Below are 27,622 nucleotides of genomic sequence, written 5' to 3'. Positions count from 1 at the left end.
CTTAGGGGGAACATGACTGGTGAGTTTCGGGCCCCTAGGCCAAAGAGGTCATAGCCTAGGATCACAAAAACCTGTTTATTTGGGCTATTTCAATGGTAGTGATGGTGACGTACATAAATCTCAGCCATGGCCGTTAGCAACGTCTGAATTTCACGAAATGTCTCATGCAGGTAGAAGACATATTGTTAGACTTGGATTCCAAAGATGGGGTCCCTACATCTCTGCAAACCAGAGTTACAGGGGTCCAAAATTGGTAAAATCCCCCATAGACTTTCATTGCCTCCCTATTTACCATTCCAAAATCTCACATCTTTTCAAAGGGCCATGGCTCAGCAGTACCAAATTTTCTAGCATTGTAGGGACCCTTAGGGGGAACATGACTGGTGAGTTTCGGGCCCCTAGGCCAAAGAGGTCATAGCCTAGGGTAACACAAAAACCTGTTTATTTGGGCTATTTCAATGGTAGTGATGGTGACGTACATAAATCTCAGCCATGCCCATTAGCAACGTCTGAATTTCACGAAATGTCTCATGCAGGTAGAAGACATATTGTTAGACTTGGATTCCAAAGATGGGGTCCCTACATCTCTGCAAACCAGAGTTACAGGGCTCCAAAATTGGTAAAATCCCCCATAGGCTTTCATTGGGCCTACTATTTACCATTCCAAAATCTCACACCATTTCAAAGGGCAATGGCTCAGCAGTGGCAAAACTCACCAGTCATGATCCCCCTAAGGGTCCCTACAATGCTAGAAAATTTGGTAGTGCTGAGCCATTGCCCTTTGAAAAGATGTGAGATTTTGGAAAGTGAAATAGGGAGGCAATGAAACTCTATGGGGGATTTTACCAATTTTGGACCCCTGTAACTCTGGTTTGCAGAGATGTAGGGACCCCATCTTTGGAATCCAAGTCTAACAATATGTCTTCTACCTGCATGAGACATTTCGTGAAATTCAGACGTTGCTAACGGCCATGGCTGAGATTTATGTACGTCACCATCACTACCATTGAAACAGCCCAAATAAACAGGTTTTTGTGACCCTAGGCTATGACCTCTTTGGCCTAGGGGCCCGAAACTCACCAGTCATGTTCCCCCTAAGGGTCCCTACAATGCTAGAAAATTTGGTACTGCTGAGCCATTGCCCTTTGAAAAGATGTGAGATTTTGGAAAGTGAAATAGGGAGGCGATGAAAGTCTATGGGGGATTTTACCAATTTTGGACCCCTGTAACTCTGGTTTGCAGAGATGTAGGGACCCCATCATTGGAATCCAAGTCTAACAATATGTCTTCTACCTGCATGAGACATTTCGTGAAATTCAGACGTTGCTAACCGCCATGGCTGAGATTTATGTACGTCACCATCACTACCATTGAAATAGCCCAAATAAACAGGTTTTTGTGACCCTAGGCTATGACCTTTTTGGCCTAGGGGCCCGAAACTCACCAGTCATGTTCCCCCTAAGGGTCCCTACAATGCTAGAAAATTTGGTACTGCTGAGCCATTGCCCTTTGAAAAGATGTGAGATTTTGGAAAGTGAAATAGGGAGGCAATGAAAGTCTATGGGGGATTTTACCAATTTTGGACCCCTGTAACTCTGGTTTGCAGAGATGTAGGGACCCCATCTTTGGAATCCAAGTCTAACAATATGTCTTCTACCTGCATGAGACATTTTGTGAAATTCAGACGTTGCTAACGGCCATGGCTGAGATTTATGTACGTCACCATCACTACCATTGAAATAGCCCAAATAAACAGGTTTTTGTGACCCTAGGCTATGACCTCTTCGGCCTAGGGGCCCGAAACTCACCAGTCATGTTCCCCCTAAGGGTCCCTACAATGCTAGAAAATTTGCCACTGCTGATCAATTGCCCTTTGAAAAGATGTAAGATTTTGGAACTGTAAATAGGAGGCCCAATGAAAGCCTATGGGGGATTTTACCAATTTTGGACCCCTGTAACTCTGGTTTGCAGAGATGTAGGGACCCCATCTTTGGAATCCAAGTCTAACAATATGTCTTCTACCTGCATGAGACATTTCGTGAGATTCAGACGTTGCTAACGGCCATGGCTGAGATTTATGTACGTCACCATCACTACCATTGAAATAGCCCAAATAAACAGGTTTTTGTGACCCTAGGCTGTGACCTCTTCGGCCTAGGACTGCATTGAACGCGACCCACGCATTGTGCGCATTCTGGACAACACCAATTACTGGGTTTATACCCTTCTGGATCCACGGTACAAACACAATGTTCCAAAACTGCTTGAAGAAAGAGTCCGACAGGTCAAAATGGAAGAATACCAGCAGGCCCTTGTGGAGACTTTAAAGAGGAGATTGACATCCTCCCCCTCCTCTAGCCAGTTGTACGCCGACAGACTGACTTCCTCAAACCCAGGACGACCAGGAGGGCAGCAAACAACACAAGCCGCAGCTAGTGCCCAAAAGGGAATGGTATTGGCAGTGTCCTTGGAGTGGGAAAATTTTCTGACACCCATGCAGCAGCACACAGAACAGCAAGCGTGCAGATCCACCTCCAACACCGATCGCCTGGAGAAGATGGTCAAGGACTACATGTCAGATGGCATAGCTGTGTTGAACAATCCATCTGCTCCCTTCAACTATTGGGTATCGAAGCTAGACACCTGGCACAAACTGGCAATGTACGCAATAGAGGTGCTGGCTTGCCCGGCAGCCAGCGTTATGTCGGAACGCTGTTTCAGTGCTGCCGGAGGCATCGTCACAGATCGGCGTATCCGCCTCTCCACAGAAAATGCAGACCGTCTGACTCAAATTAAAATGAATCAATCCTGGATTGGAAACGACTACGCAACACTCCCGGACCCCAACCAAGTAACATGAACAATGAACATCTGTGATGGGTTAGCGTTTCCGGTCCCTGTTTATTGAACCTCTCATCTGTATTACATTTATGACTGCATGGCGACAAAATGCAAATTGCTATCCGCACGCTTCTTGTCCTCATGCAAGGCCTGGGTTGTTGTGTCTCAAAGCGTGGCCTTCTCCTCCTGCGCCACCCTCCTCCTGTTCCATCACGTGTGCTGCTGCTGGGTTAGCGTTACCGGTCCCTTTTCCTGGAACCTCTTATATGTATTACATTTATGACTGCATGCCGACAAAAAGCATGTTACCTGTGCAAAGAAAACAGACATTTCCCGCATTTAAAAGACAGTTTTCCCTTTGAAACTTTAAAATCGATTTTCTCAAAAACTATAAGCTCTTTTTGCTATTTTTTTCCCCTCTTGTACCCACTCCCAAGGTGCACATACCCTGTAAATTTGGGGTATGTAGCATGTAAGGAGGCTTTACAAAGCACAAAAGTTCGGGTCCCCATTGACTTCCATTATGTTCGGAGTTCGGCTCGAACACCCGAACATCGCGGCCATGTTCGGCCTGTTCGGCCCGAACACGAACATCTAGATGTTCGCCCAACACTAGTGCACACATGACATAACTTGAAAAGCTGCGTTTTATGTCACGTTTTATGTTAATGTTGTGCGTTTTTGCTGCATTTGGGTTAGCCTTTTTTTTTTACAGCTGATGCGTTTTGTGTAGGTTTTAATGCATTTGCAGGTCGCATATAAAAAAAATGCATATGCGTTTTGTGTGCCTTCTTCATGCGTTTTCATTTTGCATTTTATACAAATTACTAGGAAGACAACAGGAGGCGGAAATACATCACAATTTTTTTTTAATTAAAAATGCATAGAACAATGCATGAAAAACGCATACCATTGCGTTTCCATTGACATGATGTGCGTTTTTCATGCGTTTTTGAAGATTATGCAACAAATCGAGTGTTTTTCAAAACGCACGCATCAAAAACACATATCATTTTTTCCCGCGGCCCATAGACTTCCATTAGCGGCAAAAATGCAGCATTTTCCACAATGCTAGCATTTCTGCTATGTGTGCCCCTAGCCTAAAGGAAAGGTCCATGGAAAATTAAAAAAAATAAATCTACTTACGGCCTCTTGCACACTGCAAGTGATTCCGATTCAGATTCCGCTTTGCAGTGTGCAGTTAGCAAACTGCAAATCGGAATCTGAATCAGATGTAAAAACTGATAAAAAAGCGGAATCTAAATCGGAATCACTTGCAGTGTGCAAGAGGCCTACCTTGGGCTTCCTCCAGCCCCTGGCTGCCGATCTGTCCCTCACCGCAGCTCCAGGTTCCAGGGTTCCCTTTCCACCTCACCAGGTTGGCAGCTTCTGTCCCTGTGCATGGCCATGCCGCTCGTTGTTGCATTTACGTGGCCTGGAGCCGCAGGAGCACGACCACACTGGAGCGCAGGTGCAGAAGCTGCCAACCTGGCGAGGTTTTTTTTTTTTTATATCCTTGGATATTTCCTTTAAGGTGATTTATATAGATATATTATACTGTATATTTGTATTATGTGAGCCCTTTAAAGCAGGATTGCTATGACATATCGGATTATAGTAATTTAACTTCATCTAATCTTGAAAAGCATAAAAGAGAATTATGACATCTGTCCCTTGTTTCTATTTGAGAACTTTAACCTCATTTCTGTTTCTTTGACATTCCAGTATAGTAAGTGAGGTGAATTTCAAAATGCTATCTCTGTTACTGAGTACCCAGCTACTGCGGATCCAAGCAATCACGAGTGCATTAGTGATCGGCCTTCGTGACCGAGAGCCGATCACTAATGTTGATGACCTAGTGATTGCAAAAAATGGCTCGTGCTGGTTATGATAAGCATCACTGGATGCCACTAATTCCCAGAGCTTTCACCTGTGCAGCCATGTGTGCCATAATGTAATCATTTATGTCACTCTAGTGATCATACAGGACAGGACTGCCAGGCTGTTTTGGTTACTCCTCCCATCCTCAGCACTTTTTGGCCTCTTTTCCATGGACTGTTGAACTGTGTGCTCAGCAAGCAGTTGCCAGGTTGCAGTGAGCAGTTATCAGGCAGCAGTGAGCAGTTACCAGGAAGCAGTGAGCTGTTGCCAGGTGGCAGCAGCAAGCAGTTGTGAGAGTTTGAGAGGCATTTCACTGCCTATCAGCAGTCTGTGGAAAAGAGGCCTAAGTCAAGGACCTTCCTCATTTCCTATATAATTAGTGAATGCACAATGAAACCCTATGGGGCTCTTCATTAGGAAAGAAAAACGGTACTAAGCAGTGTATACTGGAAAAGGAGTTATAGAGAAATTTTCTAACGGGGCTGTTTTTTTTTTTTGTTTGTTTATTTTTATTTTTTTTAGTAACAACTGTCATATTTTCCTTCCTTTTCACCTAACTTCCTTTTCTTTCTTTAGAACAGAAATTCAGGGGAAATCTCCACAATGGGTTAAAGGACAGCAGACATGAGGGATAAGATACCTGCCATATTTATTTCCTTTTAACCAATACCAGTTGACTGGCACCTTGCTGATTTTTCATGCATTATTCGTTTCTAAATTGAACACCTGAAACAAATCAAGCATGCAACAAGTGTAGCCAAACTAAAGTCATTTATTTCAGTGTAAAGCAAGCACCCAAGGAGTGGAGTTGCGATGTGCTATGACTTGTAGTGTCCCTGCACCAATGGACACTCTCCCCAGCTTCCTTTCCAGTCAAGTCAGCACCATCAGTAAATATAGCTCTTTATTGGTTTAAAACAGCAGTATGACAGTCGTCCCGTCCAGCGACAGCTTAGCTGTTTCGGTCCTCAGACCTTTTTCAAGCTGTATAGAATCGTATCACACTAATACAATGCACCACATACCCTTATATAGTGGTTACTGAGCTCCAGCACCAATCAGGTGCAAGTGTCTTGTGACCAATCAACTCACAGCGGTGGTCAGGCGGACTGCATAGAAAACTGCAGTGTCTAACATGTAAATGGGAGACATCCCATAATATGCTAAGCCAGCCCCTCCGTGCAAACGACCCTCCCCTCTAGGATAAAGCGGACCAAATGGAAAACCGCTCCTTACATATGTAAATATATGCGCATCTGCGCAACACTCACCAGAAGCTGACACCTTGAAAGATGGCGATTCATCCTCCAACCCATCCACTTCCTGTATGAGTCATAATGACGTCCAGCATCATGTGACTCTATTATGTGCTGCCTATGTCACCAGGGGGCGTCTACCAGATGCTCTATCACCATAGTGACACTATACATGCGCAGCTAGCTAGTAAGCCGGCTATGCGCATAATGACAATAGCAAACATAAAATTATATCAAATGGGTTAAAGGGCTCACCGCCGGCTCTCAGGTCCCACCACTGGTCAGAGTATCAAGGGAAGGGGGGATTACAGACCACCGATGCTCGTTCCTGGTCTCCAAGGCACTAGAAATAAAAACATAAATACAATATTATCAATAAATCCTACACATTTCAATTAAAGGCACAGCAACCTCTCTATTCTACTAAATACATGCCAATAGATCATATTCTTTATTCAAACCTCTTCTCCCCATAGTGCCAAGTCTCTGAATCCAACTCGCTTCTTTCACTAGTAATGTTTTATTCCTTTCTCCTCTTCTAGGGTGTTGGGGTGCATGATCTATAACCTGCACCCTCAACTGTGAAACAGAGTGACCATTTTGCTTAAAATGTAAGGAAACTGCCTGATCCTCATCTCCTTTCCTAATCGCACTCTTGTGTGATGAGATTCTGTCTTTCAGCGGCTGCGTCGTTTTTCCCACGTATCCGAGTCCACATGGACATTTTAGAAGATAAACGACAAACGTCGAATCGCAATTAAAGTAACCTCTCACATAGAATTTACGGCCACTGGAGGGATGGGTAAAGCAGTTTCCTTTGCTCACCAAACTGCACATGTGACAATGGAGGCAAAGAAAGGTACCACTTCTAATTCCTCTCTCCCTAGGTTGTTCAAAGGTACTCATAACCTTGTCCCTAATAGTTGGGGGGCGTTTGAAGGACATCAGGGGTGGATATCTAAACTCCTCAATATGAGAGAAAGCATCTTGCAATAACTTCCAGTGTTTTTTGATAGCTGTACTGATCTGGTTGCTCCAACTATTATATACAGTAACGAACGGAATTCTCGGACCACTTAGTTGCCCATTATTTGGAGGTTTTCTCCTTATGAGGGTTTCCTTTGGATGCCCTCTTCTCTTAAGTTTGTCCTACATTTGTTGGATCCTAATTCTTTTTTTCTCAGGGTCAGCTACCAGTCTATCTACTCTGGTCAATTGCCTACTAGGAATGTTATCTTTTATATGTCCTGGATGAAAGCTTCCGTATTCCAAAATGGAATTACGGTCTGTTGGTTTGGTGTACAGGTCCATGAGTAATCTGCCACCAGACCTGTACACCATGGTGTCCAGAAATGGCACCCCATCCAATGCCACATGTGCAGTCAATCTAATCAGTGGACACTTAACTCCTAATTCACAGATGAAGGTGTCAAGGGTCAAACGCGGCCCCGCCCACACGCAAAAAATATCATCTATAAACCTCCACCAGCATTTAGCATGCTGGCGGAACAGGGCACTGTTGTAAACAAATGCTTCTTCATATTGCCCCATAAAAAGATTTGCGTAGGACGGGGCCACGTTCGACCCCATTGCTGTTCCCCTGCGTTGTACATAAAATGACCTTCAAAAAGGAAGTAATTCTCCTGCAGAATTATCTGTAACAACGAGGTCACAAACTTTCTCTGAGAGATCGATAAATCCAAGTGTGTCAACAAATACCAATCTACAGCCTCCACACCTCCATCGTGTGGCATGGAGGTGTAGAGACTCTCAACATCCAATGTCACCAAACATACTCTGACGTAACTGCAGTTAAGGTATTTAATCTGTCAATAAACATATTGGTGTCCCATAAGTATGAATCAATGGATTGTACCATAGGTTGTAACAGTTTGTCTACAAATTGAGCAAGGGGGACAAACACCGAGTCCACCCCTGACACAATGTGTCTACCAGGGGGAGTGGTGAGACTTTTGTGAATTTTCGGTAAAGTATATAATACTGGTGTCCTTGGATAACTCTTAATTAGGAAGCGAGTGGTGGGACCTGACCAGTGGTGGGACCTGAGAGCCGGCGGTGAGCCCTTTAACCCATCTGATATAATTTTATGTTTGCTATTGTCATTATGTGCATAGCCGGCTTACTAGCTAGCTGCGCTTGTATAGTGTCACCATGGTGATAGAGCGTCTGGTAGACGCCCCCTGGTGACATAGGCAGCACATGATAGTCACATGACGCTGGACGTCATTATGACTCATACAGGAAGTGGCTGGGTTGGAGGATGAATCGCCGTCTTTCAAGGTGTCAGCTTCTGGCGAGTGTTGCGCAGATGCGCATATATTTACATATGTAAGGAGCGGTTTTCCATTTGGTCTGCTTTATCCTAGAGGGGAGGGTCGTTTGCACGGAGGGGCTGGCTTGGTATATTATGGGATGTCTCCCATTTACATGTTAGACACTGCAGTTTTCTATGCAGTCCGCCTGACCACAGAGTTCATTGGTCACAAGACACTTGCACCTGATTGGTGCTGGAGCTCAGTAACCACTATATAAGGATAAGTGGTGCATTGTATTAGTGTGATACGATTCTATACAGCTTGAAAAAGGTCTGAGGACCGAAACAGCGAGGCTGTCGCTGGACAGGATGAATGTCATACTGCTGTTTTAAACCAATAAAGAGCTATATTTACTGATGGTGCTGACTTGACTGGAAAGGAAGCTGGGGAAAGTGTCCATTGGTGCAGTGACACTGCAAGTCATAGCACATCGCAACACCACTCCTTGGGTGCTTGCTTTACACTGAGATAACTGCTGGAGTGCACCAGGAGCAGATACATGGAGATGGAATTAGAAAATACAAGTGAGACCTTCTCATTTTCAGGAGAAGACACAGCAAGTATTCTATCCGCAGCTACAAAAGAAAATTCATTCTTACAAAAACCTGATGAGAAATTGATCAAACGGGATTTGGAATCATGGAATAAAGCATTAATGAATCATGAACTTCATGCCGCAACTTTAGCGGAATACCATCAACAGAAAAAGATTCCAAGATCCATGAGGTCACAAGTGGCCCCTATGATGTTCACTAGAGAGAAGGATTTCTGTGGCGTTTGGGAGCGAATTTGGAATCGAGCATCGTTCGATGCCATGCTACATATGATCGATCGTATACAAAAAAAAATCCCTAAAATCAAGGAAAAAATAGTCGTTTGATAAACAACTGAGAAGTTTACTGTCTCCAGCAACTGCACAGGATTACAGTGATAACCTGAAAGAAAAAATGGAGACTTATCGCAGGAATGTAGAGGCGAATAAAAGATCGAAGTACCACTGAGATGTATCAGACTATATGAATGGATATTTATTTATGTGGCAAAAAGAAGGTTTCAGTTTGAAAAAACGGGGACGTAATTAATTCCCTAAACGAAGAAAGGGACCCCGACAACCACATGATGGCAACGCATCTTCGACTGATTTTTTAACCTCATCCAGGGATTCTTCCCCGACCCCAATAGGAGACCAAGAAGGAGAGGAGGAAAGAGGTTCCAACAAAAAAGGCAGAAACCGATCCGGCAGCGCAATTGCGAACAAAATGAATCTACGTCAGAGGACACAACGGACATACAATCAGTGGTCAATTTATCTAAATATACACTTACGGAAGATGAAACCCGAGTATTGAATCATGGACTGGGATTTTGTCCGACTTCTGGACCAGATTTTTTCAAAGTTGATCTAGATCTATGCCGTTTTTTTAGAAATATTAAATGAAAACAATATTTTTCATCAATACCCCCATGGACGATTTCTAATGAAGTGAGAGAGGAACAGGAATTGACTCTCAAGCCTTTGGGTTTGAGGAACAAGAGTACCTTTAACCCACTGAGTCATCAAAGTCATTGACCTCTTTATTAACAAGGTCAATATGGAGTTACAACACTTGGAGACTGAGTATGGAAAGAGGAACTTCCATATCACTTCAAATCTGACTCATGGAGAAAGATCGGCACTAAAATCATTACAAGATAATAAGCAGATCACAATTCGACCAGCGGACAAAGGGGGAGCGGTGGTGATACTGGACACGGATTATTATAAACAAGAAATTATGCAACAACTGGCACAGGAAGAAATCTATTTGAGAGTAGAGGTGGATCCGTTATTTAGAATACAGAGAAAAATTAAATCTCTAGTAGATGATGCATTAGAGAAGGATATCATAGACCAGGATTGTGCTCGCTTCCTGATTAAGAGTTATCCAAGGACACCAGTCCAGTATTATATACTTTACTGAAAATTCCCAAAAGTCTCACCGCTCCCCCTGGTAGACCCATTGTGTCAGGGGTGGACTCAGTGTTTGTCCCCCTTGCCCAATTTGTAGACAAACTGTTACAACCTATGGTACAATCCATTGATTCATACTTACGTGACACCAATATGCTTATTGAGAGATTAGATACCTTAACAGCAGTTACGTCAGTGTATCTTTGGTGACATTGGATGTTGAGAGCCTCTACACCTCCATCCCACAAGATGGAGGTGTGGAGGCTGTAGATTGGTATTTGTTGACACACTTGGATTTATCGATCTCTCAGAGAAAGTTTGAGACCTTGTTGTTACAGATAATTCTGCAGGAGAATTACTTCCTTTTTGAAAGTCATTTTTATGTACAACGCAGGGGAACAGCAATGGGGCCGAACGTGGCCCGTCCTACGCAAATCTTTTTATGGGGCAATATGAAGAAGCATTTGTTTACAACAGTGCCCTGTTCCGCCAGCATGCTAAATGCTGGTGGAGGTTTATAGATGATATTTTTTGCGTGTGGGCGGGGCCGTTTTCGACCCTTGACACCTTTATCTGTGAATTAGGAGTTAAGTGTCCACCGATTAGATTGACTGCACATGTGGCATTGGACGGGGTGCCATTTCTGGACACCATGGTGTACAGGTCTGGTGACAGATTACTTACGGACCTGTACACCAAACCAACAGACCGTAATTCCATTTTGGAATACGGAAGCTTTCATCCAGGACATCTAAAAGATAACATTCCTAGTGGGTGTAAAATATAGCGGAGACGCCACCACATGGGCTAGCGGCATGGCGGACATCTCCGCATTCCAGCCGGCGGCTTCATGCTGCTGGTTTGCCTGGTCCTTCTAGTGCACACAGATTGAGAGCTACGCACGCGCCCGCGCACCAGGCGACAGGACCTTTATGCCAGTAAAAGGGGAGTCAGCTGATCAGCCGGTCAGCTGACTCCAGCTATGCTCCGGATTGGCTGAATGACTGGGGCGGTGCTGTGGAGCACTTTGGGTATATATAGGACTTGCCTGTCAGTAGCTAGTTGTTTGCTGTTGCGAATGCTTACGTGTGAGCGCTCAGACACTAGTCAGATCATACATTGTGTTAGAACCAGTTGGAGCTGGGAATTCACACTTAGCCAGTTACCATTGATAGCTTAAAGTACTAATTGCATTGTGATATCTGTGTACCATTCTTTAGTCTAGTTCCCAGGTGTTGAAACCAAGGACTTCACACCTAGACTAGGACATTGCTACATTGCTACTGTTTATCTGTTATGACCTTTCGCTTTCCTGACTATTCTCCTGGTTGCTGAGTCGGTACTTCTGCCTATCTGATTACTGTTGACGACACTGTCTGTACCCTTACACTGAATCAGCCTTCTGCTTCTGTACCTTATCTCTCCGTATGTTGCCGACCCTGCTTGTCTGACCTTCCTGTCCTCACTAGTGGGTCTAGCCATTAGTGAGGGATATCTAAGAGCTGCCACCTAACCCTTAGGTGGTCAGCATTTGCAGTCCTGTCTGTGACACTTGCTCCTCAAGTGTCTGTTAGCTGCAATAGAGTCTTAATCACCTGCTCCTCAGGTGATCATCCTTGCAGTACAGTCAGTGGTTCCTACTCCTCAAGTGTCCGCTGGCTACAGTGCAGTCTGAATTCCCTGCTCCTCAGGTTGTCCTTGGCTGCAGTACAGTCTGAATTCCCTGCTCCTCAAGGAATCCTTGGCTGCAGTATAATCTTAATCACCTGCTCCTCGGGTGATCATCTTTGCAGCCCAGTCAGTGGTCCCTGCCCCTCAGGTGTCCACTGGCTGCAGTGCAGTCTGAATCCCCTGCACCTCAGAGGATTCTTGGCTGCAGTAGTGTCTGAATCTCCCGCTCCTCGGGAGAAAGCCACTCCTCATTACTGTTGCACCAAACACAATACCACATTGGGTGTCCTGTGTCTAGCTATACTAGTATTATTGGTGATTCTGCAGATCACCACATAATCAGGTATTGCATCTGTATTATTGGTGATACTGCAGATCACCAATAATCAGAAAAAATATGTGTTGCTGACACCAATCGTTACAGTGGGCAATTGACCAGAGTAGATAGACTGGTAGCTGACTCAGCGAAAAAAAGAATTAGGATCCAACAAATGCAGGATAAATTTAAGAGAAGAGGGTATCCAGAGGAAACCCTCATAAGGAGAAAACCTCCAAATAATGGGCGACTAAGTGGTCCGAGAATTCCGTTTGTTACTGTATATAATAGTTGGAGCAACCAGATCAGTACAGCTATCAAAAAACACTGGAAGTTATTGCAAGATGCTTTCCCTCATATTGAGGAGTTTAGATATCCGCCCCTGATGTCCTTCAAACGCCCCCCAACTATTAGGGACAAGGTTATGAGTACCTTTGAACAACCTAGGAAGAGAGGAATTAGAAGTGGTACCTTCCCTTGCCTCCATTGTCACATGTGCAGTTTAGTGAGCAAAGGAAACTGCTTTACCATCCCTCCAGCGGACGTAAATTCTATGTGAGAGGTTACTTTAATTGCGATTCGACGTTTGTCGTTTCTTCTAAAATGTCCATGTGGACTCGGATACGTGGGAAAAACGACGCAGCCGCTGAAAGACAGAATCTCATCACACAAGAGTGCGATTAGGAAAGGAGATGAGGATCAGACAGTTTCCTTACATTTTAACCACTTGCCGACCGCACGCTTATACCGTGCGTCGGCAAAGTGGCAGCTGCAGGACCAGCGACGCAGTACTGCGTCGCCAGCTGCAGGCTGATTAATCGGGAAGCGGGCGCTCGCGCGAGCAGCTGCTTCCTGTCAATTCACGGCGGGGGGCTCCGTGAATAGCCTGCGGGCCGCCGATGGCGGCTCGCAGGCTAAATGTAAACACAAGCGGAAATAATCCACTTTGTTTACATTGTACGGCGCTGCTGCGCAGCAGCGCCGTAAGGCAGATCGGCGATCCCCGGCCAATCAGCGGCCGGGGATCGCCGCCATGTGACAGGGGACGTCCTGTCACTGGCTGCACAGGACGGATAGCGTCCTGTGCAGCCCGGATCACCGGGGGGGGGGGGAAAGGTAGGAGAGGGAGGGGGAGAATGTCGCCGCGGAGGGGGGCTTTGAGGTGCCCCCCCCCGCAACATGCCTGCACGCAGGAGCGATCAGACCCCCCCTGCACATCATCCCCATAGGGGGGAAAAAAGGGGGGCGATCTGATCGCTCTGCGTGCACCCTGATCTGTGCTGGGGGCTGCAGAGCCCACCCAGCACAGATCACAACAAACAGCGCTGGTCCTTAAGGGGGGGTAAAGGGTGGGTCCTCAAGTGGTTAAGCAAAATGGTCACTCTGTTTCACAGTTGAGGGTGCAGGTTATAGATCATGCACCCCAACACCCTAGAAGAGGAGATAGGAATAAAACATTACTAGTGAAAGAAGCGAGTTGGATTCGGAGACTTGGCACTATGGGGAGAAGAGGTTTGAATAAAGAATATGATCTATTGGCATGTATTTAGTAGAATAGAGAGGTTGCTGTGCCTTTAATTGAAATGTGTAGGATCTATTGATAATATTGTATTAATGTTTTTATTTCTAGTGCCTTGGAGACCAGGAAAGAGCATCCTCCCCTTGATACTCTGACCAGTGGTGGGACCTGAGAGCCGACGGTGAGCCCTTTAACCCATTTGATATAATTTTATGTTTGCTTTTGTCATTATGCGCATAGCCGGCTTACTAGCTAGCTGCGCTTATATAGAGTCACCATGGTGATAGAGCGTCTGGTAGACGCCCCCTGGTGACATAGGCAGCACATGATAGAGTCACATGACGCTGGACGTCATTATGACTCATACAGGAAGTGGCTGGGTTGGAGGATGAATCGCCGTCTTTCAAGGTGTCAGCTTCTGGTGAGTGTTGCGCAGATGCGCATATATTTACATATGTAAGAAGCGGTTTTCCATTTGGTCCACTTTATCCTAGAGGGGAGGGTCGTTTGCACGGAGGGGCTGGCTTGGCATATTATGGGATGTCTCCCATTTACATGTTAGACACTGCAGTTTTCTATGCAGTCCGCCTGACCACCGCTGTGAGTTGATTGGTCACAAGACACTTGCACCTGATTGGTGCTGGAGCTCAGTAACCACTATATAAGGGTATGTGGGGCATTGTATTAGTGTGATACAATTCTATACAGCTTGAAAAAGGTCTGAGGACCGAAACAGCGAGGCTGTCGCTGGACAGGATGATTGTCATACTCCTGTTTTAAACCAATAAAAAGCTATATTTACTGATGGTGCTGACTTGACTGGAAAGGAAGTCAAACTTAAGTCAAACATCTCATTTGCATGCTTGTTCTGGGTCTAGGACTAAAAGTTTTAAGTGCAGAAAATCCGCAAGAAAACCAGACAATATGCATTGTCTAAAAATAAGTAAATATGGCAGCCTCCATATCGCTCTCAGGTCAGTTGTGCTTTAACAGACTTATAGACAACAATGAATATTTGAGAATGGGTAAAATGTGCTCTCTCTCTCTCTCTCTCTCTCTCTCTCTCTCTCTCTCTCTCTCTCTCTTTCTCTCTCTCTCTCAGAACTAAATGAGCTGTATTGTGTGCAGGGATCACTCTGCCATGAACCAGTTGTGGTGGTAGCTTCAGGCAATGACAAAGGGGCACCATTTCATTTATTTTTTTACATTCATGTTGGCGTAATTAGTATCAGTAATAGTTCAGTATCCACACACTATGTAATCAGTAGTTTTAGCTTCTGTTGAAACAATTACCAGCGGTGCTACTGATGGCCCACATTTGCGTGAGGCAGCAAAAGTCAGTACGCCCCCGTTTGGTTGGAGTTCCACTATGAAGCAGAACTAGAATTAGTTTAGCATACATAAGGGCCCATTCCCACGGTATAATGCAATCATCACCTCGCATCCGAACAGAACCAATGCAAGTAAATGGAGCAGTTTCCATAGCTTGCAAATTTTGTGAAAATAAAAGAATCAGATGCGTGCTGCAGATTCTCGCAGTATGCATCCGATTCCCGTAGGCATTTACAGACAGCTGCATCCGTGCTTCCATAAGACAACCGGAAGTGCCTGTGATGCGTTTATCACATCACATGTTCCCCGCTAGTGGAAATGGGCCCTAAGCAGCAAAATTAAAGTGAATGACAGATGAGGGGAATATTAATGATTACTTTGTAACAATAACATCTGTCCTGGGATATTGGGCACCACAGAACAGTCATTCCTTGAAGGTGATAAGTCATAGGCAGACAAAAATGGGCAAGTTTAAGAACCTCAACACCTTTAACGAGGGCCACATTGTGATGGGTGGATGATTGGGTCTGAAGTCTCTATGTAGTGGTTGACCTTGAGTGTTCACAAAATACAGTAGTTAGCTTGCATCAAAAGTAGTCTAAAATCCCCCCAAAAAACTGCTTGCAGTAAAATTTTTGGAAAAACGTGATTGTGGCCACGAGAGAACAATGTCAGAACACACTCTGCATCTTAGCTTGTTGCACATGGAGCTGTACAATTCTAGATTAGCTATAGTACAATACAATACAATAACATTTATATAGCGCTTTTCTCCCATAGGACTCAAAGCGCTTAGGCTCTCTCAGATTCAGTAATTAGTAGGATGAAGTATTCACACAACAAAAGTTATATTTCTGCAAATGCCAAACTAAACAGGTGGGTTTTCAGTCTGGATTTAAACATGTCCAGGGATGGAGCTGTCCTGATCTGTTGAGGTAAGGAGTTCCAAAACGTAGGGGCAGCATGACAGAAGGCTCTGGGACCAAAAGTTTCCAAGTGGACTCTGGGTATGACTAGATTATTAGAACCTGTTGATCTGAGAATGCGGGGATTGCTACGCAGCTGCAACATATCTTTCATGTATCCAGGGCCTAAATTATTCAGGGATTTAAATGTCAGTAGGCCGATCTTGAATAGGACCCTCCATTCTATAGGTAGCCAGTGAAGGGAATGCAGGACTGGCGTTATGTGGCAGTGACGGGGTTGGTTGGTTAGCAGTCTGGCAGCAGTATTCTGTATCAGCTGTAGTCGGTACAAGTCCTTTTTTGGAAGGCCAGTGTAGAGAGCATTGCAGTAGTCCAGTCGGGATGTGATGAAGGCGTGGACTAAGGTTGGCAGATCTTCTGGGGGAATGAGGTGCTTGATTTTTGCAATGTTCTTCAGGTGAAAATAGGATGATTTCACCACAGCAGAGATTTGAGTTCTGAAGTTTAAATCCCAATCAATTAGAACTCCCAGGCTACGCACATGATCAGAGCTGCGCAGATCCGTGCCTCCTATTCCCAGTGGTGAAGACTGCAAGTTAAGTTGTTTTGTTATCATGCTCTGCCCTCCTATCAGAAGGACTTCAGTTTTGTCTGCATTTAGTTTCAGCCAGTTGTCATTCATCCATTGCTGTAGTTCACGTAAGCAGGCGTTTATAGTTAAAGTTGGGTCTGTCACACCAGGCCAATCCTATCCCCCACTGAAAGGGCCTACAATGGGCAATTCTGTGTAAGAATATGACTAAAAAGCAATGAAAGAAGATACGTTTTTTTAATGAATCAAATTTTCTCTGGCCTCTAAACTCTTCAGATTTTATTCTGATCTAGTAGTAGATTTTATTCTGATCTAGATTTAAAACTGATAATGACTTATCTGAAATCCATCACAGATCCCCTGCTGGACTCTTTGCAATTTGCCTACAGGCCTAATAGATCCGCAGATGATGCCGTGAACATGTGTATGCATTATGTACTACAGCATCTAGACACCCCAGGAACCTACACCAGGATTTTATTCATAGATTACAGCTGTGCATTTAATACCATAATTCCATCACTGCTGCACAGCAAGCTCTCCCAGCTACACATACCTGAATCCATCTGCAAATGGATAACCGACTTCTTAACCGATAGGAGACAGCATGTTAGACTTGGTAAACACACATCAAGCTCTCTGACCGTCAGTACTGGTGCACCCCAGGGCTGTGTGCTTTCCCCACTGCTGTACTCTACACCAATGACTGCATCTCCACAGATCCATCTGTTAAGGTTCTGAAATTTGCAGATGACACAACAGTAGTTGGTCTCATACAAAACGGGGATGAGTCTGCATACAGGCATGTGGTGGGACAGATTTCCTCCTGGTGCAGCAGCAACAACTTGGAACTAAATGCTCTCAAAACTATGGAGATGATAATAGACTTTAGGAGATCTCCCCCCTCCCCTTAACTATAAATGGATCCACAATAACCCAAGTAGAGTCATTCAAGATTCTTGGGTCCACGATCTCAAACGAGGGACAACAACACTGCCACTATTGTCAAGAAAGCACAACAGAGAATGTACCATCTACGGCAGCTGAAAAAGTTTGGCCTACCTCAAAATCTAATGGTGCAGTTCTACACTGCAATCATCGAATCCACCATAACATCATCTATGACTGTATGGTTCGGCTCCTGCTCAGCATTAGAAATGGGGAGGCTGCAGCGCATCATCCGATCAGCGGAAAGAATAATTGGCTGTAGCTTACCTTCCCTGCAGGATCTTTACGCTAGCAGGTGCAGAAAGAGAGCAACCAAAATTGCCCCTGACCCCTCTCACCCAGCTCACTCCATCTTCCAGCGCATGCCTTCAGGAGTAAGATTCCTGTTAATCGCTACAAAAACCTCTAGACACAAGAACAGCTTTTTCCTCAAGCGGTAGCCATGCTTAATGCTAAACCACGTTAGAGCTGCTAGGACTGAAAGTAATCAGCACAGAACTAAACATGAACAATTCTCACATTGCTTACTGCCACTATACTTATAATGTCCTTAACTTGTAATATTCACACCGTCTGTCCTTGTATTGTTTTTGTTTGTGTTTGTTAAGCAACTGCCAAGACAAATTCCTTGTAGGTGCAAACTTACTTGGTGAAAATAAATTGATTCTGATTCTGACCTGTGAGGTGTGCTAGAGAAACGACAGCAATCCATTCATGCTTCACCTCCTAATGTACTGTACAAGCCTTTCATCATTCCAGATGTTCTGGAGGTGTGTTTTGGCCTTCAGGGATGATTTGCATATTCAGCAGTGATGCATTGTGGGACACCTCAGAAGCTCACCTTCTGCAAATTTCTGTTTTGGGTAGCATTTTAGTAAGAGGGCTTTTTGGTCCTTTTTAGCCCCCCACCCCCTCCACCCTTTTTACATACTCCTAGGAGTTCTGGTTCACCATGAGCTTGCTGGGCAATCTTTAACTCTGGCGGCCACAACAATCTTCTTCACAGGATCAGAGTTTTATTGCTGCTTGATCATTGTTCTACCCCCACCCCTCCCCCCGGGATTACACCACAGTTCTTTTCTGCAAAAGTGTTTCAAACACCCTTCAGGCCCTGTCAGACACATACATGTGATATATGATCAGCTTTGTAAGCCTTCATGCCCCTGCATGTGTTTGTGCAAGGCAGTATAGCTACATTTTAATACAAAAATCCCTTAAGGAGAATTCAGTTTTATTCTGACAGTAAATAGTTTAACTTACACAGCGATGAAGCGATACCCCAAAACATAAATTTTAATATGTAGCATTCACTCTGTAAAATTTAATAAGCCGTGCTATAAAACCTAATGTCTTTTGACGTGCGAGGAATGCTTTTCGAGCCAAATTATTTTATTATACAAATGTAACCAAAGCCACTTGCCATATAATATTCCCATAGATCATTGTTTAAGTAGGAATAATACAGAGTTACTTGACGATCCATTGGTATCGCTGCCAAGGTGCACCACTATATATCAATGAGCATTACTTGTGGCTTCTTAAAGGCTACTTGTATCTGTACTTTTTTATTTATGTTATTAAATAATGATGATTACTCAAAATAGGAGAACATACCTATAATAATCACTCTGAGGTTTTTAATATGCACACATTTACAATTCAGATATTTAATTCACCATCTATACCAGCAATGTATTATGATTAATTTGATTCAGTAAAGTCTTGAGATTTTCCAGTCAATTGTGATTCACAACCAGTGAACCAATAGAACCATTAACAATATAGGTTCCTAGTTAAATCATTAGCTTCTGGGTCAGAAACATCCTCATTAAGGTGGTCATATACACACTGATTTTCTGATTTCATTCCCTGCCGATTCAATCACTTAAAAGGATTTGATTCCTTTAAAGAAAACCTGAACTGAAAATTAAAAGTCAAAATAAGCATACACAAGTCATACTTACCTACCGTGTAGTCTACTCCTCAATCTCTTTCTCCTCTCCCGCATCCTGTTTGTCCACTGTGATCAAGAGAATTCTCCGTCCTCCATTTTGAAAATGGCCATTACCCCATAACAGCTTTCTGGTCAGCACACTGTTAAACTGTGTAGAGCTGTACAGAGGCGCCAGTAGGATAAAAGTCACTAAAACGTTTAAACGTTCGAGATGCGGTGGTGGACCAGCCAACCCAAAACAGACACAGGTACTGTAGATTCAAGTAATAAATAATTTATTTATATACTCCAAAGACAAGTTGCAACGCGTTTCACGGGCAAAATCCCGCTTCCTCAGGCAATAAACGCAGAGGTGCCAAGCGTATTTTGGACTCCGTGCTGTGTATTACTCCAGTTGTTTATTGCCTGAGGAAGCGGGATTTTGCCCGTGAAACGCGTTGCAACTTGTCTTTGGAGTATATAAATAAATTATTTATTACTTGAATCGACAGTACCTGTGTCTGTTTTGGGTTGGCTGGTCCACCACCGCATCCCGAACGTTTTAAACGTTTTAGTGACTTTTATCCTACTGGCGCCTCTGTACAGCTCTACACATCAATAATCCACCCTTGGTGGAAGGGTGGTACACCCTCTTTTTCTCTTCTATCCACAGAGAGCGACATCTTAATCCTGAGTGGGGACAGGCTTGGTCTCCCCACCTGCCTTTTCAGTGGTTACCTTGGAGGTAACCCTGGTTTGTAAGTACAATACTTACGTTTCATCATTATCATTCGCACTCCTCCAATACAAGCTATATTGGGCTCTCGGTTTTCTACCTTTTACACTGTTAAACTGTAACATCGATTACTTGAGCCATAGGGAAACATGGACCTTACCGGGTACATCAATTGTCCACTCAGCTATAACTGACAGCAACTGATATATAACTGACAGCAACTGATATATTTCAGTTCTGACAAAATGTTGTCAGAACTGGAAGGGATCATTGTTTGAAGAAAATGGTGAGCTTCTGAAAGGAACTGATGGCAAGGTAACTATTTAATGTTCATTTGAAGTTACCTCATGTGTTTATTTTAAATAATTTTATTCAGTACAGGTTCTGTAATGAATAGCGTGGATGCCGCCGCGCGGTCTGGCGGCGGGGCGGCTGTCTCCGCGTTCAGACCGGTGGTTTCCACACAGCAGCATGCGTCTGGTTTGCCTGGGCCTTCTAGTGCACACAGATGGAGTTGCTGGTTGTCTGCTGTTGCGAATACTTACGTGTGAGCACTCAGACCTCAGACAGATCCTACAGTGTGTTAGAACCAGGTGGACCTGGGAATTCACACTTAGCCAGATTACGCTCTTGTTATTTACTGTGTTATACTTTAGACCAGTTCCAGGGTGTTGAGACCAAGGACCTCACACCCAAGTTTAGGATTACTGTGTCATTGCTGTGTTATACTTTAGACCAGTTTCGGGGTGTTGAGACCAAGGACCTCACACCCAAGCTTAGGATTACTGTGTCATTGCTGTGTTATACTTTAGACCAGTTCCAGGGTGTTGAGACCAAGGACCTCACACCCAAGCATAGGATACTGTGTTATTCCTTAGACTAGTTCCCGGGTGTTGAGACCAAGGACCTCATACCCCAGACTAGGATTGTGCTTTATATCTGTTATGACCGTTTGCTCTGTTGACCTCTCTCTTGCTTTCTGATTCAGTACCTCTGCCTATCTGCCTACCAGTTGCCAACCTTGCCTGTACCCGATTACCAAATCAGCCTTCTGTCTTTGTACCTTATATGCTCGTGTGTTGCCGACCTGGCCTGCCCGACCCTTCTGGCTGTCACTCATCCCTCGAGTGTTCAGTCTATCTGTACTACCCGTGACACTATTCCACCAAGTGACAGTTAGCAGCAAGGACATCTTGCTCCTCAGAGAGTCCTTCCTGCAGTGCAGCCAGTGGCCTCTATCCCATTGGAGTCCTCTGGCTGCAGTACAGTCTGATTCCCAGTTTACAAGTGAATCACTGGCTGCCAGATTATCTCTATCCCCTCTCTTAAAGGAGATAGTCCCTGCACAGCTGAGGGCCACCTGCTCCTCAGGTGGTCTCTGGACGAAGTTATCTGTGTCTCCCGCCCCACGGGAGATAGCCTACAGTTGCACCAAACACTTACACTTCATTAGGTGTCCAGAGGTTAGTCATACTTGTATTTTTGGTGATTCTGCAGATCATCCATAATCAGGTATACATCTGTATTGTTGATGATTCTGCAGATCATCAATAATCAGATTCTCTCTGTGTGCTGACACCAATCGTTACAGAATGGCAGACCCAAAAAACAAAATGGACGCACTCAGCAGCCGTCTTGATGGACTAACCACCTCGGTGGAGAATTTCATCAGGGTGTTGGACGGCCAACAGACCCAGATCACCGCTTTGTCTGGGTCCATACAAGTCCTTCAAACGGCTGTGAATGCAGTGCGATCTCCTCCAGTTACAGACTTGCGTATGTCTGTACCCGAAAGGTTTTCTGGTCATAGATCTGACTTTCAGAACTTTAGAAATCGAGTACTGTCTTATTTTGAGTTGAGACCCAATTTATCAGGAACTGAGGCACAGAAAATTACTTTTATTAAGACCCTTTTGTCAGGGGACTCACAAACATGTGCATATAGCCTCCAGGCAGGGCATGAGGCTTTGTCATCAGTTGAGGAATTTTTTAAGGCTATGGCCATAATTTATGATGATCCGGACATTGCTTCTACCGCTGAGCGGAAGCTTAAGACTTTACGTCAGGGTAAAGATCCCTTAGAAGTTTCTGCAGCTGAGTTCAGGAAGTGGGCTGTGTCAGCTAGGTGGGGGTCATTCGCATTGTTAGACTGTTTCCTATCAGGTTTATCAGACGCAGTTTCTGATTTGATGTTGGGACACCCTAAACCAAAATCTATTCATGAGGCAATCTCTTTAGCAGTACGGGTTGATCGCCATTTGCGCTATCAGAAACAAACCCGGGGTAAGAATACTGTAAGATATGTCTCCTACGCCTCTCCTCCACCCGTGTCACCTCCGCCAGAGCCAATGCAAATTGGACATTCAAAATTGACACGGGTGGAAAAGAATCGCAGGAAAACAGAACCACTCTGTTTGTACTGTGCAGAGGAGGGTCATAAGGTACAGAATTGTCCTAAAAAGTCGGGAAACGCTGCTGCCTAGGTGTAGTCAGAGGTATACCCTAGGCGCGCAGTTATTACCTCTAAACAATAATCGTCTGCTCCTTCCCTGCTCTGTCACATGGGAGGGTCAGACTGTTCCAACTGAAGCTTTTCTAGACTCTGGTTCAGCGGCTAACTTTATAGATTAAGAGTTTGCAAAGATTTGGGGATTCCCCTACTCCCGTTAGACTAACAGGTTTTGGTCACTGCGGTAGATGACTCTCCTCTGCAAAGTAGACATCCCCTTTCTCAGACCCCTGAGTTGATGTTCAGTGTTGGGGTGCTACACAAAGAGAGTCTACAGTTTCTGGTCCTGCGTATGGCAACCTCCACCATTATTCTTGGCATGCCATGGTTACAACTTCACTCCCCTCAGATTGACTGGGCTTCAGGTCAGCTAACGAGCTGGTCTACCCATTTTCATCATCACGGTTTAGCGAAAGTGTCACAGGAGCCCTTAGTGGTCTGACCGCACTTAGCCTTCTAAACGGTGCCAGCGCACAGATCGTGCGAACTTTGGTCGCAGTCAATGCGCCGGAACCGTTAAGAGATAGTCGCAGACAAACCACGAGGGCGCCTGTGAGATACGGGTGATTACAACTTCACACACTGGTTCAGGGTAGATCTGCCACCACCGCGGTTACCATGGGACCGAGGAGCCCACTGACTGACTAATCCTGCGAATAAAACGGTTAAACACACGATATTCTGTCTAGCCAACAACAAACAAACAGTAGCGTATCTTCAGAGACCCGGGATCAGTTCTGTGTGTACTGATAAGCAGGGTAGCGGACAGTGAATGACTTGGAGAAAGTCGTTTATTCACGCAATATAAATAATTAATATATACAGACAATTATTAAAATCAAAATTATTAAGACAGTAATAGCCAGTATGAAATAAAAAGGGAGAAAATACTTATGGTTTGTGGAAATATGTCCTTTTGTGGGAAAATCATAAAGTTCAAGCAAAACGGTTTCAAGTTCTTAAAGCTCTTGGTTTCAATCAAAGTTCAGCAGAATTCTTTGTTCCAGGTTACAGAAGATGCCAATCAAGATGGCTGCTAGCACATGTGTCCTTTGTTTCAGATGGGTCAGCAAAATGGCCACCAGCCCTATGTCCTCTGGCTGGCCGCAGGATGTTCTCAAATGGATGGAATGGGAGGACTCGCAGCCCGCCTGCTGGCCAGGTGCTTTTGATGAAGCTGGTTTGGGGGTGTGGCAATGCCAGCCCCTCTGAGTCACCAACCAATGCCAGTCCATTCCCTCTGAGAGATTTTAGGGCTAAACGTATGAAATGCTGTAACTCCTGAATCATACACGTTATATTTAGGGGGGTAACCGCTTCATACTTGGTGGAAAATACAGATTAATATGATATCCGACATGGCTAGTGCAGCAGATCAGGGTCCTGGGTAGATTCATACCTGGGTTGTAGGGGCCCCGGGCCCCTCTCGACTGGTATCAAGAGATCCAGCATGACCCTACGGATCCAATGATACCGCTCTCATAACCACCCTATTTATTGTATTCTGTAAATGGGCAAAAGATTATATAGTACATTCATTTCTTCCTGCTAAGGCTGGAGCCAGGCTGACTGGAGTCCAGCTGTGTCTGCTTCTTGGGATCTCCCTCTATGAAAGGCCCTGTTGGCTCCTTCAATTAACATCTGAATGTGAGATCAGCTTAGACAAACTTTGAGTTTACACCTCTGGCTTAATCAGCAGTCACAGGGCCAGTCTTCCTGCCAGCTGCTAACAGGGGAAAAAAACTGCCTCTTTAAAAAAACCAGGAATGTCAGTCTCTAAATCGCTGGCCTGACTACACTCACGGGCAATCGGCGCAATAAACCGATTGCGTTCTCGTTTCTCACGGCTGTTCCGTGACAGAAAGTAACCGTAGGAAACACCAAGATTCAGGTTAAAGGTGTGCCAACTCAGTACACAGAGTTTGCTGACATATTCTGTCCCAAATCAGCAGATAAACTTCCCCCTCACCGTACCTTAGACTGTCCCATCGATTTAAGATCTGGTTGTATGCCTCCTAGGGGTCACCTCTATAATCTATCTGGGCCTGAGAAACTGGCAATGCAGGAATACATCAAAGAGAACTTGGTCAAGGGTTTCATCTGTCCCTCTCGTTCACCAGCAGGGGCAGGATTCTTTTTTGTAAAAAAAAAAGATGGAGGCCTTCATCCCTGCATTGATTATCAAGGCTTGAACAAGATTACAGTGAAAAATCGTTATCCATTAGCCTTGCTTCATGATTTATTCACTCAGGTTACCAACGCCAAGATTTTCTCTAAACTAGATTTAAGAGGCGCATACAACCTAGTTCGAATTAGAGATGGTGACGAATGGAAGACGGCCTTCAACACACCCGACGGGCACTATGAGTATCTGGTGATGCCCTTCGGGTTGTGTAACGCCCCGGCCATCTTCCAGGAGTTGATTAATGAGGTATTGAGGGAAGTTCGTCTTAGTATATCTGGACGATATACTGATCTTCTCTTCATCGAAAACATGTTAAGTTTGTGTTAGGAAAGTTAAGACAGAATTTGCTTTACGCTAAATTTGAAAAATGTCTCTTCGAAGTAACCTCCGTTGCCTTCTTGGGGTACATTATCTCTACGTCTGGTCTTTCCATGGATCCTGGAAAAGTCTCTGCTGTTTTGGAGTGGCCTCAGTCTGTGGGATTGAAGGCACTCCAAAGATTTTTGGGCTTTTGCCAACTACTACAGGAGATTTATAAAGGGGTTCTCCTCAGTGGTCTCGCCTCTCACCAGTCTCACCAAGAAGGGTGCTGATACTTACCACTGGTCAGCAGAGGCACATTCTGCTTTCTCTATACTGAAAAAACTGTTCTGTTCTGCACCCATTTTAAGACATGTGGATGTCACCTTCCCCTTTATCGTGGAGGTTGATGCCTCAGAGGTTGGGGTGGGGGCTGTATTGTCCCAGCGCTCGGGTTTGCAGGGCAAACTCCACCCATGCGCCTACTTCTCTTGTAGGTTTTCACCCATGGAGAAAAACTACGATATAGGCAACCGGGAGCTTTTAGCTATTAAATTAGCTTTTGAAGAGTGGCGACATTGGCTAGAAGGTGCAGAACATACTATCACAGTTTATACAGATCATAAAAACCTGGAGTACATAGAGGGCGCCAAGAGACTTCGCCCTCGTCAGGCCCGGTGGTCTTTGTTCTTTTCAAGATTCAGATTTGTTATAACGTATACCCCTGGTAGTAAAAACATCAAGGCCGACGCCTTGTCCAGGTGTTTTGAGCCCGAGACAGTACAGCCCTCAGCCCCTGAGACCATTCTACCACAGAGGGTAGTCCTGGCAGCCACTGAGACCTGGAAGGATTGGACAGTCACTCTGAGTCCCTACCAACAAGGTGTTCCAGAGGGGAAGCCCGAGGGGGTGATGTTTGTACCACTACCTTTTTGTCTGCAACTCTTACATCTGTTTCATTCCCACAAGAATGCAGGTCATCCCGGGGCCACCAGAACTCAGGATTTACTGGCCAGATGTGCTTGGTGGCCTACATTGGCAACAGAATGTAAGGAGTTTGTGAGGGAATGTGCAGTGTGTGCTAGGAGTAAACCTTCTCGTCAGGCACCTGTGGGTACTTTACAATCCTTACCAATGCTAAGTGAACCATGGACTCATCTGTCCATGGATTTTGTAGGAGAACTCCCCAGCTCTGAGGGCAAGACAGTCATTTGGGTGGTAGTAGACAGATTCAGTAAGATGGCTCATTTTGTTCCATTAAAAGGACTCCCCTCGGCCCAGGAATTGGCTGATCTCTTCATCCAGCACGTTTTCCGGCTGCATGGCATTCCGGAAAATGTAGTGTCAGATCGGGGAGTCCAATTTGTATCAAAGTTTTGGAAAGCTTTTTGCCATCAGCTGGATATGGACCTTGCATTCTAATCAGGCTACCACCCACAGACTAATGGCCAGACCGAGAGAGTTAACCAGTCCCTGGAGCAATTTCTCTGATGTTATGTCACAGATGCTCAGTCCGATTGGGTAAAATTTTTGCCATTTGCGGAATTTGCGCACAACAACCTGAAAAGTTCCTCTTTAGGATTTTCCCCATTTCAGGTAGTGTCAGGAAGATCACCCAAGTTTGCCACGTTACCTGTGGCATCTACACCTTTCCCAGCCTTGGAGGATTGGCAGAGAGCTTTGAGGGAGATTTGGGGAATGGTTAAGAGGAACTTGGGGAAAGCTTTCCAGACCCAGAAAAAACAGGCAGACAAAAGGCGGTCTGTAGAGTGGAAGTTTTCTCCGGGAGACATGGTATGGGTATCCACTCGGCATTTGGCCCTGAAGCAACTGTCACCCAAACTGGGTCCTAGATTCATAGGACCATTTCCAGTGACCAGAAAGATTAATAATGTCACTTATACGATTGATCTCCCAGCCAGCATGAGAAGAGAGGTGTGAGATCATTCCATGTGTCTCTGTTGAAGCCGGCAGTGCACATGGATTCCTCTCACCCCCCCGTGATGGTTGATGACCAACCTGAAAACCTGAATATGAGATTGAAAAGATTCTGGACTCTCGCTTAGTGCAAAATTATGTGCAGTATCTGGTCCACTGGAAAGGATATGGTGTGGAGGAAAGAACTTGGGTGCCAGATTGTCGCAAGCATGCGGAGGAATTAAAGAAAGAATTTCATGACTCACATCCTGGGAAGCCGGGTGGGAAGTGTCCAGAATCCACTCTGGGGGAGGTACTGTAATAAATAGCGGAAATGCCGCCGTGCGGTCTGGTGGCGGGGCGGCTGTCTCCGCGTTCAGACCAGCGGTTTCCGCACAGCAGCATGCGTCTGGTTTGCCTGGGCTTTCTAGTGCACACAGATGGAGAGCTACACGTGCAAGCGCTAGAAGACA

General features: G+C 45.0%; 1 long non-coding RNA gene across 1 annotated transcript in view; it reads left to right on the top strand.

The window, feature by feature from the left end:
* The window catches only part of LOC137539034 (uncharacterized), a 139,317-nt gene that overhangs the window by 100,679 nt on the left and 11,016 nt on the right, over nt 1-27,622 (top strand). Inside the window, exon 3 of the long non-coding RNA XR_011024918.1 lies at nt 13,883-13,952. This is a non-coding gene — a long non-coding RNA (uncharacterized lncRNA). The remainder of the gene's footprint in view (nt 1-13,882; nt 13,953-27,622) is intronic.

Source organism: Hyperolius riggenbachi, chromosome 11 (assembly GCF_040937935.1).
Source record: "Hyperolius riggenbachi isolate aHypRig1 chromosome 11, aHypRig1.pri, whole genome shotgun sequence".
NCBI classification, from domain to species: domain Eukaryota; kingdom Metazoa; phylum Chordata; class Amphibia; order Anura; family Hyperoliidae; genus Hyperolius; species Hyperolius riggenbachi.
The sequence above is the reverse complement of the archived record's forward strand: the minus strand, read 5'-3'. Positions and strand labels throughout refer to the sequence as shown.